Source organism: Myxine glutinosa, chromosome 5 (assembly GCF_964187855.1).
Source record: "Myxine glutinosa chromosome 5, kmMyxGlut1.1, whole genome shotgun sequence".
Lineage (NCBI taxonomy): Eukaryota > Metazoa > Chordata > Myxini > Myxiniformes > Myxinidae > Myxine > Myxine glutinosa.
The window spans coordinates 32,747,619-32,770,428 of NC_136265.1; the positions used below are offsets into that span (position 1 = coordinate 32,747,619).

The window sequence follows — 22,810 nt, forward strand, 5'->3', positions numbered from 1 at the left end:
TAAACCTTTGAAGTTGACAAAACAGTAAATGCTGAGCAGTAAAAACTTGTCCACAAAACAAATACAATTTCAATTTCTATTTAGAAATGCGGAAAATAATGAAATGTCTCACCTCAATAAATTTATGTTGGAAGTGGTAAAATTTCCCCCTCACCCGATTTATCGTGAATAAGGACAGAGAACAGTTCTTGCTTTCCTTATCACATTCTTCTGTATCCATTTTGCTCCACTGTCGTACATTTTTGCAAAATATTGGCAGGTGCTATTTAAAGAGGTGCTCAGTGGTGAACTTCCCAATGTTTCTTCAGACTTCGCTTCCATGGCGTTGTTGTCATTGGGACTTTCATTGCTGCACCACATTGACATGACACAAAATGGAACTCTCTTAGGAGACCAAATAGCACATCTAGATCAGCAAAAGCAGTTATCATACTAAAATACGCCATTTGTGTTTGTCTGATGAATTTTTGACGCCAATACATTCTGTCGTTACTTGTCCAATCTCAACCAAACTTGACACGATGACGAAGGGTTACACAACGAAGGTTGTAGCGCATTCATTCCCCCCCCCCCCTCCCCAAGGGGGTTTTCTCCCCCGAGCGGGTTTTCCCCACCATTGCAGTCAATGGGGTTGCACGTTCAGGTGTATATAAATGTTAAATTAGGTTTATCGTCGCGTTTGTCCAAAGAAGATTTATCGTGGCGTTTTTCCAAAGACGCTATTAATAACAAAATTAATGATAATCACATATTATTAATGTTATGACAAAACAAAATTGATACTAATAAAGTCGCACTTCCCCAAGGCGTTTTTACTGCAGTGATGACGTGTATAAACAGCTTATCTTACAATAATTCACCAAATGTCCATCTGTCTGTTCGAAGGTACCGTAAAAACTGCTGAACCGATCGCAAATATATTTTGGGTGGGTATTCCTGGGACCCCTGGGAGTAAAATAGGCTATTTAGTTTTCCCAATTTCAGCTTTGGTCTCCAGCATTCTCAGGTTTGGTCTCCCGCATAACATTCGCGTTCGCATAACGTTCACTGTGACGACGTTCTCATTGTGACGATCTTACTATAACTCACCAAATGTCCGTCTGTCTGTCTGTTCGAAGGTACCGTAAAAACTGCTGAACTGATCGCAAAGATATTTTGGGTGGGTAATCCTGGGATCTCCAGGAGTAAAATAGGCTATTTAGTTTTCCCAATTTCAGCTTTGGTCTCCAGCATTCTCAGGTTTGGACTCCCGCATAACATTCGCGTTCGCATAACGTTCATTGTGACGATGTTTTCATTGTGACGATGTTGTGACGATGGATGTGTTCACGTTGGTGTTTGACGTGACGGTGTGAACGTAATTTCGTAATGTTTTTCGTTTCGTAATCCTTTAATGAACGTTTAATGTTTAATGAACGTTTCATGTTTAATGAACGTTTAATGCCCTTCGATGTCCGGGGCCGCACACGCGGTACACTGGACGGGCCAGCGTGTACCTTGCCCTTCGCCGTCAGGCTCCGGTAAACCGCTGAGCCCCATCCGTGATGGGGACTGGGGCTTGAGACAGTGTCCCACGAACGAGGAATTCCCAGTAAGTGCAAGTCATCAGCTCGCGTTGATGAAGTCCCTGCCCTTTGTACACACCGCCCGTCACTACAACCGATCGGACGGTTTGGTGAGATCCTCGATCTCGGCTCGTGCCGGTGCACCAAAAAGATGAGCGAGCTTGACTGTCTTGAGGAAGTAAAAGTCGTAACAAGGTTTCCGCAGGTGAACCTGCGGAAGGATCATTATCGGGACAACATGAGAGCGAGCGAGACGCGAGACATATGTGGTACGTTGTCGTCAATGTGCTGTTTAGATTTTGATGATTTGCGTGTGATATGATTCAACGGATGTTTATATGAATCGTTTAAAATAAAAAAGCCTTCAATTTCTGATATTTTACCTTTTCATTTAGGCTTCCAGATTGAAGCCCCGCCCTTAGGGCGTGTACTGTTGCTAGTCTTACTATAATTCACCAAATGTCCGTCTGTCTGTCCGTTCGAAGGTACCGCAAAAACGGCTGAACCGATCGCAACGATATTTTGGGTGGGTAATCCTCGGACCCCCTGGAGTAAAATAAGCTATATTGTTTCTCTAATTTTTCCAAGTTTTCCAATTTTCCAGTTTTTCCAAACACGATGGAATAATATGTACCGATATGAACAGTGATGTGGCTTTTGTTGAAATTCTACAGATGGAATTAAAATTTTGGACCCAGATGGAATTAAAGGAAGATGGAAAAGATATATGGAAATGCTGTTGAAACAGAGAATGAATGGGATGGCAACATAGAGAGTAACCCAGTTTTAGGACCGGCAGAGAAGATAACCGAGAAGGAAGTTGAGGAAGCGATAAAAGTAATGAAGAGTAGAAAAGCGGGAGGGCCGACGGGAGTTGTGGGAGATATGTTGAAGGCAGCAGGAAGTTGGGGTGTGAAGAGAATGACAGATCTGTAATCTGGCAGTGAAAGAAGGCCGCATTCCAGTGGTTGGGAACTGAGTAACCTCGTCCCTCTATACAAGGGGAAAGGTGACCCTCTAGAGTGTGGCTCGTACCGAGCGATAAGGTTATTGGAGCATGGAATGAAGGTATTGGAAAGGGTGTTGGAGAGGAGGATAAGGAAGAAAGTGAAGATCGACGAAATGCAGTTTGAATTTATGCCAGGAAGAGGAACGACAGACGCGCATTTTATTGTGAGGCAGATGCAGGAGAAGTACATGGAGAAGAGGAAGAAGTTGTTTCTTGGGTTTGTTGATCTGGAGAAAGCATTCGATAGGGTTCCACGCAAAGTATTGACATCGGCAATGAGGAAGTTAGGAGTGGAGGAATGGTTGATCAGAGTAGTGATGGCAATGTACAAAAGAGCGCGCACAGCTATAAGGACGAAGGACGGGAACAGTGGTGAGTTTGAGGTGAAGGTGGGAGTGCATCAGGGGTCGGTACTAAGTCCACTACTATTTGTAGCTGTGATGGAGGTGCTGGCTCAGAACGTAAAGGAGGGTTTACCATGGGAGTTGTTGTATGCAGATGATCTGGTGTTGATTGCGGAAAGTATGGATGGACTGAAGGAAAAGATGAACAAGTGGAAGGAATGTATGGAGACAAAAGGTCTGAAGGTGAATATCGGAAAGACGAAGGTGATGGCAAGTGGTAAAGCATGTGGGGAGGTGGAAAGAACTGGGAAGTGGCCCTGTGCTGTGTGCAGGAAGGGTGTCGGAGTGAACTCCATTCAATGTACAATGTGCGCTGAGTGGGTTCATCAAAAATGTAGTGGTCTGAGAGGGTCATTAACCAGTGTGGCAGCTACATTCAAATGCAAGGTGTGCACAGAGGGAGCTGCAGATGGAGGAAATGTTGAGTTGTATCTTGGAGACGGCGTGAGGCTGGAAGGTGTGAAAACATTTTGCTACCTCGGAGACATGCTGAATGGAGAAGTTGGATCAGACTCGGCAACGGTTGCTCGAGTGAGATGTGCATGGAAGAAGTTTCGGGAACTGAGTGGCGTGCTGATGGTGAGGGGAGTGTCGTTGAAGCTGAAGGGAAAGGTGTATGCTGCATGTGTGAGAAGTGTTATGATTTATGGGAGCGAGACATGGGTAATGAACGTAGAGCAGCAACGAAGGTTGGAAAGGGTGGAAATGCGAATGGTTCGACGGATGTGCGGAGTATCGTTGAGAGAGAGGAAGACAAATGATGAATTGCGAAAGATGATGGGAATAGAGCCTGTGATTGATGCTGTGAAGAGGAACAGGTTGAGATGGTTTGGTCATGTGTTGAGCAATGATGAAAGTGACTGGTTGAGAAGAGTGATGGAAATGAATGTGGAAGGAAGTAGAGGACGGGGAAGACCGAGAAAGACTTGGCTAAAGATGGTGGAAGAAGAAATGCGGGCAAGGGGGTTAACAAGGAGAGATGCAGAAAATAGGGCAAAATGGAGAAGATTGTCATGGGGACCGCAAGGCTAACCCCCGCTCTAGCAGGGAAAATGGCTTTAAAATGCATGTTGTTGTGTTGCTGTCTCTACTATCAGCATATAAATGTGATTGTGCCCTCCTTCCCGTTACAGTGAGCAGAGTGAATGTCCAGATGACCGAGTATAACTTCGTTTTATCATGGGTGTTTTATAATTAACTGTGTTACACTCCATTAATTAATCAGGAAAATATAACTTTTTTTTTCGGTAAATAAATGTATCGTTCGTTCGTTCGTGTGGTTGCCAACTTCAATCAAGATTGGTGCTTTAATGTATGATAAATAGTGGCAATCACTATATTGTTCGTTTAGATTCAAGAAAAAAGAAACAAATAATAAAAATCAACTATAAATGGCCACTCGTTCTAAAACACCATAGCGTTAGTGTGCGCATCCGTGTACTTGTTGCCCCCCAAAAACATGGCGGCCGGGTCTCCATGGTGGCACGGCGGGGTTCTATACGTGGCATAGTGAGTGCAGCCTCTAATCTATAATATAACTCCATGGGGAGCAACAGCTTCCATAGGAAGTAAAAAATATTATACACCGCAAACACGTATGCTTAGCTTTTTAAACAGTCGCTCATGCTCTTAATAAACATAAAATGAAGAAATTTGGAGGAATCTCGACATCCGTGAAGTTAAGTTTACTTGCAGAACTGAGCGAAGATCTACTGCACTCTATATACCCCACAAATGTTGGGTTAATAACATGGCCCTTTCTGCCGCTGCTATGGCATTTTTCGAAGCGAACTTTTGAAACTCGCTCCTGCTGTTTCACACGAAATTGAAAGGGAGAAGCTCGGGTTGTGCTCCTTTACCAAGCAGCTAGCTAGCGCTTGCCAAGCCAGCCGTTCCTTAACGGTTTTGAATGGAGTGCTTGCTCGAATGCTTAAACCACTTGGCGATCACTTCACAAGAAACTTGGTAAATGAACACACCCAATGTTCTTGAGACCCGACCATAGATCGACTGTAATCTATATACTCCAAAGAGGAATGACCCTTCCTGCCCCTACCGGAGTCTGCGGGTGTACTAGTTCCATGAAATGCTTCAATCATTAAACTTAAATTTCATTCCGCATGTCGAGTATCTCCTCCAGGCTCCTTCCCAAACAGGAATCGATACTTTTCAGTCAATTATAACATCAACAAAAGTGTAAAACAAGTACACATACATTCAAAGTACACCGCCCCCATGCCAAATAATTAAATATCCTCCAGCGCGGCATAGCCGGCGCGCCTCCGGCGCCCGGCAATACCGCAGTGCAGCTCATAGAGACTGGATTTGGAGAGAGAGAGGTGCGCAATAATTGATTGATTAATTGTATAATTAAAATAAACTAGCCGAAACCCGTGGAACATCCACGGAAGGGAGGATGTGGTGTATGGATAGAGTGTACCATTATGGATGGCATAGGGGATTTGCTTGTCTGAGTAAGAGTTAGGAAGACAGATGAGAATGAAGAGTGCGTATATGAACAACGATCGCCGACACCGGCACAAATGCATGCTCTGGATTGTCCACTCAGTGGACGGCTTGCTTTCGCCTTCGCCTGTCCAATCAGCGGACGGCTTGCTTCGCCTTCGCCCAGCAGACGCCAATACGATGGCGTCGTAAGATGGTGTCGTATCGGCAGTTATTCGGATGCTTTTGGGCCCCAACGTCAGCTAATTCAGATTTTTCGAGTATGGCTGAACGTGATAAACAAAGAGCGCGGTTCGTAGATCGTAAATCCATTAGTGCCGTGGGCATCGGGTCACTGGGTGCGGCGTAAAACGGATAACAAAGTCGAGTCCTTACGCTATTATTATATAGATTATTAATAAAGGCCTCAAGACCTATTCAACTTGAATTAAAAAACGCGACATTTCGGCTATTCAAGAACACATTTGTAACCTGTCAATCAAAAAGGAAAATGTTTTGTTGATCGTCTTCTCAACAAAACGTGTCGACAAAACCAAAGGAATATTCAGGATTTTCACAAAATCACGACAACTTGAAAGATACGCCAAAAACCTGAGGTGAATTCCGGTGATGCAGTCATCTTCTTCATCTGCTCCTCATTTTCTTCATGTGAAAATGAATCGATTTAAAATTCCATAGAACTGTGTCGTTTATGTATATTTTTATTTTATTACATTCACGTAGTTTCACATTCTTGACTTCGTGGAGCTTCAATCTTTTGTGGTTCAAAAAAATAAAATAAAGATGGATTCTTCTTCATCGCATCGCATCGCATTCTCTTCCTGTGAAACTGTTGCATAGAACTGTGTCGTTTATGTATATTTTTATTTTATTACATTCACGTAGTTTCACATTCTTGACTTCGTGGAGCTTCAATCTTTTGTGGTTCAAAAAAATAAAATAAAGATGGATTCTTCTTCATCACATCGCATCCTCTTCCTGTGAAACTGTTTCATAGAACTGTGTCGTTTATGTATATTTTTATTTTATTACATTCACGTAGTTTCACATTCTTGACTTCGTCGAGCTTCAATCTTTTGTGGTTCAAAAAAATAAAATAAAGATGGATTCTTCTTAATCGCATCGCATTCTCTTCCTGTGAAACTGTTTCTCCATTTAACGTTTCCAAAACAAAACTTCAAAAACTTCTTCACTTCGATTCGAAAAAACTTCAAACTTCAAAAAACGTTTCCAAAACATCACTCCATTTAACTTTATTAAAATGACGATAAAGACGTTTCCTTATATATCCGAATTTAAAATGTTCAAGGGAATAAAAAGACCATTTGGTTCACACCACCCATGATCACACCACTCGACTGTCCAATCAGCGGACGGCTCGCATCGCCTTCGCCCAGGAGACGCCAATACGATGGCGTCGTAAGATGGCGTCGTATCGGCCGTTAATCGGATGCTTTTGGGCCCCAAAGTCGACTAATTCAGATTTTTAGAGTGTGGCTGTACGTGATAAACAAAGAGCGCGGTTCGTAGATGGTAAATCCATTCGTGCCGTGGGCATCGGGTCACTGGGTGCGGCATAAAAGGGATAACAAAGTCGAGTCCTTACGGTATTATTATATAGACTCGCCGAAACCCGTGGAACTTCCACGGAAGGGGAGGATGTGGTGTATGGATAGAGTGTACCATTATGGATGGCATAGGGAATTTGCTTGTCCGAGTAAGAGTTAGGAAGAAAGATGAGAATGAAGAGTGCGTATATGAACAACGATCGCCGACACCGGCACAAATGCATGCTCTGGATTGTCCACTAAGTGGACGGCTTGCTGTCGCCTTCGACTGTCCAATCAGATGAGACAACTGGCTTAACGTCCTCTGATGCGACGTCACACCTGCGAGGTATCAGGAGGCGGGAACCGAATCCAAAACAGAAGCTAAAATAAAGACCATCGGAGATCTCCTGCGGCAGCGTTTCTAACCGATGTGGTAAAGTACAGTACAGGACATTCTCATTGATCCGTTGATTAACTATAACTGACCTGCGCCGCCCTGCTGTAGCTTGACATGTTAGCAGGTACTCTGACCTTTTTCACAACTTAAAATGGCGTTTCATAAAATCCTGCTGTGACTCGACATGCGCCGCACCATAATCATTGGCTCATAAAACCCTACACTGCTACAGAGGTTTATACTACCACCGGAAGCCGGCACTTGGTTGTCCACAGAGGGAGGGAAGAAACACACCATGTGGAATGAAAAACAAAATGCTTTAAAATATTCAAGAAAGAAACATTTTTTTTCATTTAATATTCCGTAAGTATTTATTGTACGACTAACGATTGTCAAAATAAGAACCTGCTTTGGGCAATCGCACACTATACCGTCGAGGCCGCTTTTACAGAATAAGAAGGAAATAATTAAATTAATGCTTTCCTATTTACATCGTTGAGTCAATACGTCAAAAAAATCATTTTTTAAACCTGTAATCACTGGTTGTAGGGAATGCAGATTTGACGATCAGCTGATTTATGTGTGTGTGTGGGTGTGTATTTTAGACTTGGACAATATAAGAAGGAAAATTGCTTTGCAATACATGCCCATTTGCAAGTTTCAGATCAATATCAGTAAGCAGTAAGCACGGCCCATTATTTAATGACACCACTCGACTGTCCAATCAGCGGACGGCTCGCATCGCCTTCGCCCAGCAGACGCCAATACGATGGCATCGAAAGATGGCGTCGTATCGGCCGTTAATCGGATGCTTTTGGGCCCCAAAGTCGACTAATTGAGATTTTTCGAGTCTGGCTGTACGTGATAAACAAAGAGCGCGGTTCGTAGATCGTAAATCCATTAGTGCCGTGGGCATCGGGTCACTGGGTGCGGCGTAAAAGGGATAACAAAGTCGAGTCCTTACGGTATTATTATATAGATAAAAGATTATCACAAAATATTTTCTTAATCAATTGCCTAATAGCATAACTAAACCACTAGTGCTTCATCCGAAGATGTATCTTTTAGGAATTTAATTAAATAAGTCATTAAAAAATATATATTAATTAATTCATCAATAAATAATTAATCGATTAATCAATAAATAATTAATCGATTAAATGATTAATCAATAAATCAAAAATATCCTTGATAGCCACATCACTTGGTCACTGCCATGTCCAAATATTAGCTTCCCAGCTTAAAAGGTGCCTGAGATATTGGCCAAATGAGAAAGAAAATAAATAAATGATTGATAATGAAAATAAATAAATAATAATCATTAAAAAATTAAATTATTAATCAATTCGGTCACAGAACACATAAACCACCACCATTTCATCAGAATCTGTAACTGAAAAGATTTTTTATTTTAAATAATTAATAGAATAATTAAATAATTAATCGAGTAATTGATTAATTGATTAATCAATAAATCAAAAATATCCTTGATAGCCACATCACTTGGTCGCTTATGTCCAAATATTAGCTTCCGAGCTCAAAAGGTGCCTGAGATATTGGCCAAATGAGAAAGAAAATAAATAAATGATTAATAATGAAAATAAATAAATAAGAATCATTAAAAAATTAAATTATTAATCAATTCGGTCAGAGAACACATAAGCCACCACCATTTCATCAGGATCTGTAACTAAAAAAAAATAAAAAAATTTTAGTCATTAATTGAATAATTAAATAATTAATCGATTAATTGATTAATTAATAAATCAAAAATAGCCTTTGCAACCAAATCACCTGGTCATTGGCATGTCCAAATATCAGCTTCCTAACTCAAAAGGTGCCTGAGTTTTTTGTATACAGAGTCGAGGCTCGTGAAAGAGCTAACATTTATCAAACAAACAAATCAAACAAACAAGTAAACAAAGTATATAAAAATGGGAGCGGTCGACAAGATGGGGAGAGAAGGGGAGGAAGCACACAAACACAACATTTGAGGGCAGGGACATCAGGAGATGTGTGGGAGGCAGAGGGCCTGGGGGGAGGCAGGATAGGTATAAAACGCAAGGACACCAAGGACTTCCAGGAAAGAAGACAAAAGTCACCTCAAAAAAGTGGATTTGGGGTGAAATTAGCAGGGGTAGAAAAGATCAAGGTTTTGGATTGGGGAAGATAAGAGATGGTGGTGAACAGCCGTTTTAAAGACCTGGAGGGAGGAGTGGGATTGAAGAGAGTGAGGGAGTTTGTTCCAAAGGCGGGTGAAAAGAGGAATGAAGGAGTGAAGGTGAGCAGAGAGTCTTGATTTTGGCAGTTTAACCATAAGAGGGTTGCAGGCAGATCTTGTGCGACCTGCAGGAATATTTGGGGGACAGAGCCCAGAGAGAGCTGGGGGAGCAAGGCCGGAGAGGAGTCGGTAGAAGACGGAAAGACCACCAACCTGCCTGCGGTGAGTAAGTGAAAGGTCCTTGGAGATAGCGTCATCGCGGGAGATTCCAATGATTCTGAACGCTTTGGTTTCAGCAGCGTGAAGACGAGCTAGGTGTGAGGCAGGAGCACCAGCCCAGAGGGGAGAGCAGTATTCCATTGAGCTGCGGATGAAAGCCTTGTATGTGGTGAGGAGCTCAGGTGTGCCAAGGAAGGACTTCGCACGACGGAGGATGCCCAGTCGGCGACTGGCTTTGGAGGCCAGCTTGGAAATGTGGTTTTCCCAGGAAAGATCATGGCAGATAGTGAGACCCAAAAGCTTGAGTGACAGAACTTCTTGGAGAGGATTATTCAGAAAGTAGATGGGAGGGTTGGCCAGTCGGTCTTTTCGGAGAGACATCGTAAGAGTGTGAGATTTGTCAGGATTGAAAGACATGTTCCACTTGTTTGCCCAGTCTGTGATTTTGTCCAGGTCTGCAGAGAGTGAGGAGGCTGCAGACTGCCGATCTGAGGGATGAGGAATGGAGCGGCAGAGAGTGGTCATCAGCAAAGAGATAGAGAGGATTTTCAAGAGAGTCAGAGAGATCATTGATGAAGACCAGAAAAAGCACAGGGCCCAGAACACTGCCTTGGGGAACTCCAGCCTGAACAGGAAGAGGAGATGAGAGAAACCCATTCAGGGCCACACGTTGACTACGACGAGAGAGGAAGTCCGCCAGCCATGCGTGGAGATTTCCATGGATACCAAAGGAGGAGAGTTTGGTGAGCAGACCGGGGTGCCAGACCATATCGAAGGCACGTGATATGTCGAGGGAGACAGCTCTAATTTCCTGTTTGGCATTGAGGACCTCCATCCATTGTTGAGACAGCAGAAGCAGCATGTCCAGAGTAGAGTGACCTGGTCTGAAACCAAATTGATGATCAGATATCAAGCCATTGGAGAAGAGGAAAGATTTCATATCCGAAGCAATGATGGATTCCATGACTTTGCTGATAATTGGCAGAAGGCTGATTGGTCTGTAGTTGCTTGGATCTGTTTTTGCACCTTTTTGTGCAAAGCTGTGATGTTGGCTGATTTCCAAGCAGATGGCAGTTGACCTTGAGCAAAAAGAGAGGGTGAAGAGAACAGAGAGAGGGAGTGAAAGAGCGGAAGAACAGGATTTTAGGACCCGTGGGCTGATGCCGTCAGGTCCAGTTGCAGAATCAGATTCGAGGGTTGACAGAAACTTTTCCACCTTGTCAGGAGGAAAGGACACGGAGTCCAGGAGCAGCTGGGTACGACTGGGAACGGTGGGTACAGAGAGGGATGGGTTTGGGACACAAGATTTAGAGGCAAACACAGAGTTGAGGCATTCAGCTTTTTCACGTGCGGAGTCAGCTGTGTAGCCGTTTGAGGTAAGGGAGGGGATGGAGGGGGAACAAACACCAGAAACAGATTTGACCAGACGCCACCAGGATTTGGAAGAGGGAGACAGATAAGAGAGTTTGGCCTTGAGAATGGAGAGATATTGTTTCCTGGCTCTCCTGAGGGTGGACACACACTTGTTTTGGGCTTTGTGAAAGGAAATGAGATTTCCCTCCGTTGGATTTGCTTTCCAGGAGACGAAGGCAAGTTGTTTCTGGACAACAGCCTCACCACAAGATTCCGTGTACCATGGACGGGAGGAAGGGTATGACAACTGAAGACGAGATGGGATAAATCTGTGCATGAGAGCAATTTACTTTGGAAGAATTCCCAGGATGAGTTGATGTCAGAGGTGGTAGAGATGGGAGACCAGTCCAGATGATTGATGGCTGCTTGAAGACCGTGCCAGTTGGCCTGAGTGAAATGCCAGACTCGTCGACGCTGAGGAGGCTCCCTGAGAATGGTCAGAGAGATGTCCACTTTAACAAGCACATGATCAGATGAGCCGATTGGAGCAGAAGAAGAGCAGCAGACATTTTCAGGGAAGTTAGTCATAACCAAGTCCAGAAGAGAAGATGCTCCGTTGACTGAGATCCGGGTCGGGAAATTGACAGATTGTGTCAGTCCCAGTGAGTCGCAGAAGTCCTTTGCTGAGGAGCCATGGCTGGTGAGAGAGGTACCCACACCCAGCCAACTGGCATGGTGACAATTGAAATCACCACATATGAGGAAGAGAGAGTTAGGATGAGTAGACAGAAGTTGGTCCATATTATCAGACAGCGAGATGTAGATGGAGTCATCACTGTTTGGTGGACGGTACAACACACATATGAACAAGAGGTGGGAGCGAAGGGGAAGCCATAGCCAGAGATATTCCTGGGGGTGAGGTGGAGAGAGTGCAGTGCAGGGCGAGTGAGGAAGAGAGTTTTTGATAAAGATAGCAACCCCACCTCCAGGACGAGGCTCAGGTCTATCATACCGGAGGAGGGAGTAACCCGGGAGAGATACTAAGGAATCAGAGATATCATGAAGGAGGAAAGTTTCTGTTGAGCAGATCACGTCTGGTTTGACAGAAGCAACCTGTATGGAGAGATCAGTTGAGTTTGAACGAAGGCCACAGATGTTTGAGGTCCATACCGTTAATGAAGAGGAAGGGGGACCATCGGATACAGAACAGGGGGGAGGAGGGGTAGGGTAAGATGTGGAAGAGGTGGAAGAGGTAGGGAGAGCTGTTGAAGGTGTGTCAGAGATTTCATAATAGCTCGGAGAAAGGGAAGGATGGGGTGGACAAAAGGTTTGATGGTGATTGGGTGAGGCACAATGAGGTGTTATTTGAGGAGGGGGAGGCGCGAGGCAGAAGGTTGGGGGAGATGGAGGTGAAAGTTGGAAGAGGGAAGAAGTGGGGAGGACGCTTTGAGGAGGGGGAGTGAGAGGAGGGAAATTGAGAAGAAATGAGGGTGGGGAGATTTGAAGGGGAGGGGCGAGGGGGGAGTTTAGGAGGGAAGGGACAAGGGGAGGGATTTGAAAGGGATGGGATATGGGGGAGATTTGGAGGGGAGGGGTGAGGGGGGAGTCAAGGAGGGAAGGGGCGAGGAGGAGTCTTGGAGGGGAGGGGTGTGGGGGGAGTTTAGGAGAGAAGGGGAAAGGGGGGAGATTTGAAAGGGATGGGTGATGGGGAAGATTTGGAGGGGAGTGGCAAGGGGGAAGATTTGGAGGGGAGGGGTGATGGGGAAGATTTGGATGGGAGGGGTTATGGGGAAGATTTGGAGGGGAGGGGTGAGATTGGATTTTAGAAAGTGTACGATTAATGGGAAACAAACATTTATTGCAAAATGAGTTTCTTGTGACCTTCGAGTCAAAAATACGTTTAAGGACGCTGGAGGGAGGATGGAGTGCAGGAGAGTTTAGGGAATGTAGAAAAGAGGCACTGAAAGAGATGGAATTTTTTTTGGGGATCGATAGATTTGGTGAGCAAGTCGAAAGCAACCTTTTAAAGAAGAAGAAGAAAAAGGTGTTATAATATATGAAGGAAAACAGAACTTGAGGAGAAAGTGTAAACATTATATTTATTAGGTTAATAACAGTGAACGTTAACAGTGAACAGTAATAACTGTTATTACAGTAACAGTAATAACAGTGAACGTCGTTCGAAGAACGAACGAACGAATAAACGAATGAGAACAAAGAATAAAAACAGAGAAGGAAATGTTTTTTTTTTGTTTTTTTGAGTTGATTTCAAACAAGGAAGTAGGCCATGGGGTGAAAAGACTGGGAAAAGCAGGGAACGAAAGTTATTGGCGCACAAAAGACGGACCGCTGAGAGGAAAACAAAGCCTCAAGGTTGTACACTGTACAAGGCCTCAAAAGACACGGCACGATTTAACACGATTTTCTATACAGGTACGAAAGATTTGCACCGAAAATCTTCCTCGGGACACACGATACGTACAACACCATAAAATAAATATAGTTATAACGAAAATACAAATGGGAACAATTATTACTTAACTTCAATTTCGATGGAGAGTGTGGACAGCTGCGAATAAACGAAAACCTCGCCGGCAAGACCGGAAGCGGAAGCGGCAAGACCGGAAGCGGAGTTAATGGTCAGAAGAGAAAGGAAATTTGATTAATTAAATAAGTACTTAATTAATCGCTAATAATTAAATAACTCCTCAATTAATTGATTAATCAAAAAACAAAAAATACAGTTTTTGACAAAGCACTTGCTCACTATTGTGCCGAAATTTCATCTTCCGAGCTCAAAGAATGGCTGAGATATCGCCCGGACAACCAAGAAAATAAGAAAGAAAGAAAGAAAACAAACTACCAGAGTGAAAACTGAGTACTCCCTTTCAGCGTGCGTCACTGCCGAGCCCCCTTCGGTGCCCAGCAATGACGATTTGCAATGCCTGGAGATGGCATAGGAAAGGTGCGGGGTACAACATTGCAGTGGATGTTAGAGCTTACTTGACCCGTGTTGCCTTTGAAGGAGAATCATTGGTCATTGGTGAAGAGGAGATGAAAGTCCCCTTTTTGAAAATGTTGGCTTCCTTATTTTTCTGTCTGCAACATTGAAAAGGAAGGTGTTTAGTACATTTCAGGTCATGCAGTGAAAAGGGAAGGTGTGATACAGTGACAAGAAAGACATGGCGAAGTGTGCAGACTGTCTTTACGAGCTGTGACTCTCTTGCTGCATACACACGTTACAATTATGACTACACCTTGAAAATGAAGGTAAGTGAGTATCTCTCCAAAGGGAGGGCACTCTTCATAGGTGTGAATGTTATTCATTGGCCCTGCAGTTGTCAGGCACAAAACGACCAGACTCAGTGTTTTTATGGTTCGAGCTTCTGTTCTGAGTCTCCGAGGTCGACAGTTCAAAACCCGGGCCAAGTTTAGCAAAGACTTCAAAAATGGTGCATGTTGCTCCCTCACTTGTTGCTCAGCATTTATAAAGAATGCAGCATGGACAAAGAACCATCGGTTGACAAACATTGCACAGGATTGTAAAAACCTCGAAGAAGCAACGCTACAAAACCAAAAGGCAGTTTACTGGTACACCGTGACCCTTTTCAACTTGTGCCGTGGGTTCCGTACCATTCCAAAGTTATTGCTCGCAGATAGAACAGTCAAACTTAAAGTTGCTTCCGAAGAATGGTATATTACTTCATGATTCGGGGCCCTGTCTGTTCCGCACTAAGTTTCTCGTATTTTATCTCTGAGGTGTGCAGCTCCCTATGGCCTTAGATCATGTACGAAAACTAGAACAATGCGACTATGTCGCCAATATGCCTCCGCATAGTCCCACAGCGGGTAGATGCCATCACTCTGCATATGTATGGGTAGTGGAATAGGCTATTTAGTTTTCCCAATTTCAGCTTTGGTCTCCAGCATTCTCAGGTTTTGACTCCCGCATGACATTCGCGTTCGCATAACGTTCATTGTGACGATGTTGTGACGATCTATGTGTTCACGGTCGTGTTTGACATGACGGTGTGAACGTAATTTCGTAATGTTTTTCGTTTCGTAATCCTTTAATGAACATTTAATGTTTAATGAACGTTTAATGTTCAATGTTCGTTTAATGTTAAATGAACGTTTTATGTTTAATGAACGTTTCATGTTTAATGAACGTTTAATGCCCTTCGATGTCCAAGGCCGCACGCACGCTACACTGGACGGGCCAGCGTGTACCTTGCCCTTCGCCGTCAGGCTCCAGTAAACCGCTGAGCCCCATGCGTGATGGGGACTGGGGCTTGAGACAGTGTCCCACGAACGAGGAATTCCCAGTAAGCGTGGGTCATCAGCTCGCGTTGATTAAGTCCCTGCCTTTTGTACACACCGCCCGTCGCTACTACCGATTGGACGGTTTGGTGAGATCCTCGATCTCGGCTCGTGCCCCGAAAAGATGAGCGAACTTGACTGTCTAGGGGAAGTAAAAGTCGTAACAAGGTTTCCGTCGGTGAACCTGCGGAAGGATCATTATCGGGACAACATGAGAGTGAGCGAGACGCGAGACGTACGTGGTACGTGATCGTCCATGTACTGTTTAGCCATGTACTGTTTAGATTTTGATGATTTGTGTGTGATATGATTCAACGGATGTTTTTATGAATCGTTTAAAACAAAAAAGCCTTCAATTTCTGATATTTTACTTTTTCATTTGGGTTTCCCAATTGAAGCCCCGCCCGTAGGGCGGGTACTGTTGCTAGTCTTATTATAATTCACCAAATGTCCGTCTGTCTGTCCGTTCGAAGGTACCGCAAAAACGGCTGAACCGATCACAACGATATTTTGGGTGGGTAATCCTCGGACCCCCTGGAGTAAAATAAGCTATATTGTTTCTCTAATTTCTCTAATTTTTCCAAGTTTTCCAATTTTCCAGTTTTTCCAAACACGATGGAATAATATGTACCGATATGAACAGTGATGTGGCTTTTGTTGAAATTCTACAGATGGAATTAAAATTTTGGACCCAGATGGAATTAAAGGAAGATGGAAAAGATATATGGAAATGCTGTTCAATACAGAGAATGAATGGGATGGCAACATAGAGAGTAACCCAATTTTAGGACCGGCAGAGAAGATAACCGAGAAGGAAGTTGAGGAAGCGATAAAACCAATGAAGAGTAGAAAAGCGGGAGGGCCGACGGGAGTTGTGGGAGATATGTTGAAGGCAGCAGGAAGTTGGGGTGTGAAGAGAATGACAGAGATCTGTAATCTGGCGGTGAAAGAAGGCCGCATTCCAGTGGTTGGGAACTGAGTAACCTCGTCCCTCTATACAAGGGGAAAGGTGACCCTCTAGAGTGTGGCTCGTACCGAGCGATAAAGTTATTGGAGCATGGAATGAAGGTATTGGAAAGGGTGTGGGCATTGAGGAAGTTAGAAGTGGAGGAATGGTTGATCAGAGTCATTATGGCAATGTACAAAAGAGCGCGCACAGCTATAAGGACGAAGGACGGGAACAGTGGTGAGTTTGAGGTGAAGGTGGGAGTGCATCAGGGGTCGGTACTAAGTCCACTACTATTTGTAGCTGTGATGGAGGTGCTGGCTCAGAACGTAAAGGAGGGTTTACCATGGGAGTTGTTGTATGCAGATGATCTGGTGTTGATTGCGGAAAGTATGGATGGACTGAAGGAAAAGATGAACAAGTGGAAGGAATGTATGGAGACAAAAGGTCTGAAGGTGAATATCGGAAAGACGAAGGTGATGGCAAGTGGTAAAGCATGTGGGGAGGTGGAAATAACTGGGAAGTGGCCCTATGCTGTGTGCAGGAAGGGTGTCGGAGTGAACTCCATTCAATGTACAATGTGCGCTGAGTGGGTTCATCAAAAATGTAGTGGTCTGAGAGGGTCATTAACCAGTGTGGCAGCTACATTCAAATGTAATGTGTGCACAGAGGGAGCTGCAGATGGAGGAAATGTTGAGTTGGTTCTTGGAGACGGCGTGAAGCTGGAAGGTGTGAAAACATTTTGCTACCTCGGAGACATGCTGAATGGAGAAGGTGGATCAGACTCGGCAAAGGTTGCTAGAGTGAGATGTGCATGGAAGAAGTTTCGGGAACTGAGTGGCGTGCTGATGAGGAGGGGAGTGTCGTTGAAGCTGAAGGGAAAGGTGTATGCTGCATGTGTGAGAAGTATTATAATTTATGGGAGCGAGACATGGGTAATGAACGAAGAGCAGCAACGAAGGTTGGAAAGGGTGTAAATGCGAATGGTTCGATGGATGTGCGGAGTATCGTTGAGAGGAAGACAAATGATGAATTGCGAAAAATGATGGGAATAGAGCCTGTCATTGATGCTGTGAAGAGGAACAGGTTGAGATGGTTTGGTCATGTGTTGAGGAAGGATGAAAGTGACTGGTTGAGAAGAGTGATGTAAATGAATGTGGAAGGAAGTAGAGGACGGGGAAGACCGAGAAAGACTTGGCTAAAGATGGTGGAAGAAGAAATGCGGGCAAGGGGGTTAACAAGGAGAGATGCAGAAAATAGGGCAAAATGGAGAAGATTGTCATGGGGACCGCAAGGCTAACCCCCGCTCTAGCAGGGAAAATGGCCTTAAAATGCATGTTGTTGTGTTGTTGTCTCTACTATCAGCATATAAATGTGATTGTGCCCCCCTTCCCGTTACAGTGAGCAGAGTGAATGTCCAGATGACCGAGTATAACTTAGTTTTATCATGGGTGTTTTATAATGAACTGTTTTACACTCCATTAATAATCAGGAAAATATAACTTTTTTTTTTAGGTAAATAAATGTATCGTTCGTTCATTCGTGTGGTTGCCAACTTCAATCAAGATTGGTGCTTTAATGTATGATAAATAGTGGCAATCACTATATTGTTCGTTTAGATTCAAGAAAAAAGAAACAAATAATAAAAATCAACTATAAACGGCCACTCGTTCTAAGACACCATAGCATTAGTGTGCGCATCCGTGTACTTGTTGCCCCCCAAAAACATGGCGGCCGGGTCTCCATGGTGGCACGGCGGGGTTCTGTACGCGGCATAGCAAGTGCAGCCTCTAATCTATAATATAACTCCATGGGGAGCAACAGCTTCCACAGGAAGTAAAAATATTATACACCGCAAACACGTATGCTTAGCTTTTTAAACAGTCGCTCATGCTCTTAATAAACATAAAATGAAGAAATTTGGAGGAATCTCAACATCCGTGAAGTAAGGTTTACTTGCAGAACTGAGCGAAGATCTACTGCACTCTATATACCCCACAAATGTTGGGTTAATAACATGGCCCTTTCTGCCGCTGCTATGGCATTTTTCGAAGCAAACTTTTGAAACTCGCTCCTGCTGTTTCACACGAAATTGAAAGGAAGAAGCTCGGGTTGTGCTCCTTTACCAAGCAGCTAGCTAGCGCTTGCCAAGCCAGCCGTTCCTTCACGGTTTTGAATGGAGTGCTTGCTTGAATGCTTAAACCACTTGGCGATCACTTCACAAGAAACTTGGTAAATGAACACACCCAATGTTCTTGAGACTCGACCATAGATCGACTGTAATCTATATACTCCAAAGAGGAATGACCCTTCCTGCCCCTACCGGAGTCTACGGGTGTACTAGTTCCATGAAATGCTTCAATCATTAAACTTCAATTTCATTCCACATGTCTAGTATCTCCTCACAGCTCCTTCCCAAACAGGTATCGATACTTTTCAGTCAATTATAACATCAACAAAAGTGTAAAACAAGTACACATACATTCAAAGTACACCGCCCCCATGCCAAATAATTAAATATCCTCCAGCGCGGCATTGCCGGCGCGCCTCCGGCGCCCGGCAATACCGCAGTGCAGCTCATAGAGACTGGATTTGGAGAGAGAGAGGTGCGCAATAATTGATTGATTAATTGTATAATTAAAATCAATAAAATATTATCACAAAATATTTTCTTAATCAATTGCCTAATAGCATAACGAAACCACTAGTGCTTCATCCGAAGATGTATCTTTTAGGAATTTAATTAAATAAGTCATTAAAAATATATCATAATTAATTCATCAATAAATAATTAATCGATTAATCAATTAATAAGTAATCGATTAAATGATTAATCAATAAATCAAAAATATCCTTGATAGCCACATCACTTGGTCACTGTCATGTCCAAATATTAGCTTCTGAGCTCAAAAGGTGCCTGAGATATTGGCCAAATGAGAAAGAAAATAAATAAATGATTAATAATGAAAATAAATAAATAAGAATCATCAAAAAATTAAATTATTAATCAATTCGGTCAGAGAACACATAAGCCACCACCATTTCATCCGAATCTGTAACTAAAAAAAATTAAAAAATTTTAGTCATTAATTGAATAATTAAATAATTAATCGATTAATTGATTAATTAATAAATCAAAAATAGCCTTTGCAGCCAAATCACCTGGTCATTGGCATGTCCAAATATCAGCTTCCTAACTCAAAAGGTGCCTGAGTTAATGGTCAGAAGAGAAAGGAAATTTGATTAATTAAATAAGTACTTAATTAATCGCTAATAATTAAATAACTCCTCAATTAATTGATTAATCAAAAAACAAAAAATACAGTTTTTGACAAAGCACTTGCTCACTATTGTGCCGAAATTTCATCTTCCTAGCTCAAAGGATGGCTGAGATATCGCCCGGACAACCAAGAAAATAAGAAAGAAAGAAAGAAAACAAACAACCAGAGTGAAAACTGAGTACTCCCTTTCAGCGTGCGTCACTGCCGAGCCCCCTTCGGTGCCCAGCAATGACGATTTGCAATGCCTGGAGATGGCATAGGAAAGGTGCGGTGTACAACATTGCAGTGGATGTTAGAGCTTACTTGACCCGTGTTGCCTTTGAAGGAGAATCATTGGTCATTGGTGAAGAGGAGATGAAAGTCCCCTTTTTGAAAATGTTGGCTTCCTTATTTTTCTGACTGCAACATTGAAAAGGAAGGTGTTTAGTACATTTCAGGTCATGCAGTGAAAAGGGAAGGTGTGATACAGTGACAAGAAAGACATGGCGAAGTGTGCAGACTGTCTTCACGAGCTGTGACTCTCTTACTACACGTTACAATTATGACTACACCTTGAAAATGAAGGTAAGTGAGTATCTCTCCAAAGGGAGGGCACTCTTCATAGGTGTGAATGTTATTCATTGGCCCTGCAGTTGTCAGGCACAAAACGACCAGACTCAGTGTTTTTATGGTTCGAGCTTCTGTTCTGAGTCTCGGAGGTCGACAGTTCAAAACCCGGGCCAAGTTTAGCAAAGACTTCAAAAATGGTGCATGTTGCTCCCTCACTTGTTGCTCAGCATTTATAAAGAATGCAGCATGGACAAAGAACCATCGGTTGACAAACATTGCACAGGATTGTAAAAACCTCGAAGAAGCAACGCTACAAAACCAAAAGGCAGTTTACTGGTACACCGTGGCCCTTTTCAACTTGTGCCGTGGGTTCCGTACCATTCCAAAGTTATTGCTCGCAGATAGAACAGTCAAACTTAAAGTTGCTTCCGAAGAATGGTATATTACTTCATGATTCGGGGCCCTGTCTGTTCCGCACTAAGTTTCTCGTATTTTATCTCTGAGGTGTGCAGCTCCCTATGGCCTTAGAGCATGTACGAAAACTAGAACAATGCGACTATGTCGCCAATATGCCTCCGCATAGTCCCACAGCGGGTAGATGCCATCACTCTGCATATGTATGGGTAGGGGAATAGGCTATTTAGTTTTCCCAATTTCAGCTTTGGTCTCCAGCATTCTCAGGTTTTGACTCCCGCATGACATTCGCGTTCGCATAACGTTCATTGTGACGATGTTGTGACGATGTATGTGTTCACGGTCGTGTTTGACATGACGGTGTGAACGTAATTTCGTAATGTTTTTCGTTTCTTAATCCTTTAATGAACATTTAATGTTTAATGAACGTTTAATGTTCAATGTTCGTTTAATGTTTAATGAACGTTTTATGTTTAATGAACGTTTCATGTTTAATGAACGTTTAATGCCCTTCGATGTCCAAGGCCGCACGCACGCTACACTGGACGGGCCAGCGTGTACCTTGCCCTTCACCGTCAGGCTCGGGTAAACCGCTGAGCCCCATCCGTGATGGGGACTGGGGCTTGAGACAGTGTCCCACGAACGAGGAATTCCCAGTAAGCGTGGGTCATCAGCTCGCGTTGATTAAGTCCCTGCCTTTTGTACACACCGCCCGTCGCTACTACCGATCGGACGGTTTGGTGAGATCCTCGATCTCGGCTCGTGCCCGTGCACCGAAAAGATGAGCGAACTTGACTGTCTAGGGGAAGTAAAAGTCGTAACAAGGTTTCCGTCGGTGAACCTGCGGAAGGATCATTATCGGGACAACATGAGAGTGAGCGAGACGCGAGACGTACGTGGTACGTGATCGTCCATGCACCGTTTAGCCATGTACTGTTTAGATTTTGATGATTTGTGTGTGATATGATTCAACGGATGTTTTTATGAATCGTTTAAAACAAAAAAGCCTTCAATTTCTGATATTTTACTTTTTCATTTGGGTTTCCCAATTGAAGCCCCGCCCGTAGGGCGGGTACTGTTGCTAGTCTTATTATAATTCACCAAATGTCCGTCTGTCTGTCCGTTCGAAGGTACCGCAAAAACGGCTGAACCGATCACAACGATATTTTGGGTGGGTAATCCTCGGACCCCCTGGAGTAAAATAAGCTATATTGTTTCTCTAATTTCTCTAATTTTTCCAAGTTTTCCAATTTTCCAGTTTTTCCAAACACGATGGAATAATATGTACCGATATGAACAGTGATGTGGCTTTTGTTGAAATTCTACAGATGGAATTAAAATTTTGGACCCAGATGGAATTAAAGGAAGATGGAAAAGATATATGGAAATGCTGTTGAATACAGAGAATGAATGGGATGGCAACATAGAGAGTAACCCAATTTTAGGACCGGCAGAGAAGATAACCGAGAAGGAAGTTGAGGAAGCGATAAAACCAATGAAGAGTAGAAAAGCGGGAGGGCCGACGGGAGTTGTGGGAGATATGTTGAAGGCAGCAGGAAGTTGGGGTGTGAAGAGAATGACAGAGATCTGTAATCTGGCGGTGAAAGAAGGCCGCATTCCAGTGGTTGGGAACTGAGTAACCTCGTCCCTCTATACAAGGGGAAAGGTGACCCTCTAGAGTGTGGCTCGTACCGAGCGATAAAGTTATTGGAGCATGGAATGAAGGTATTGGAAAGGGTGTGGGCATTGAGGAAGTTAGAAGTGGAGGAATGGTTGATCAGAGTCATGATGGCAATGTACAAAAGAGCGCGCACAGCTATAAGGACGAAGGACGGGACCAGTGGTGAGTTTGAGGTGAAGGTGGGAGTGCATCAGGGGTCGGTACTAAGTCCACTACTATTTGTAGCTGTGATGGAGGTGCTGGCTCAGAACGTAAAGGAGGGTTTACCATGGGAGTTGTTGTATGCAGATGATTTAGTGTTGATTGCGGAAAGTATGGATGGACTGAAGGAAAAGATGAACAAGTGGAAGGAATGTATGGAGACAAAAGGTCTGAAGGTGAATATCGGAAAGACGAAGGTGATGGCAAGTGGTAAAGCATGTGGGGAGGTGGAAA

At 43.5% G+C, this 22,810-nt stretch overlaps 1 long non-coding RNA gene across 1 annotated transcript; it reads right to left on the bottom strand.

The window, feature by feature from the left end:
- Window positions 1-290: 290 nt before the first annotated feature.
- Window positions 291-20,101, bottom strand: LOC144892014 (uncharacterized). The gene is made up of 3 exons (XR_013623336.1): window positions 20,035-20,101; window positions 14,188-14,283; window positions 291-349 (listed from the first exon to the last, which is right to left on the bottom strand). It is a non-coding gene; the product is annotated as an uncharacterized LOC144892014 (long non-coding RNA).
- Between the last annotated feature and the right edge of the window lie 2,709 nt (window positions 20,102-22,810).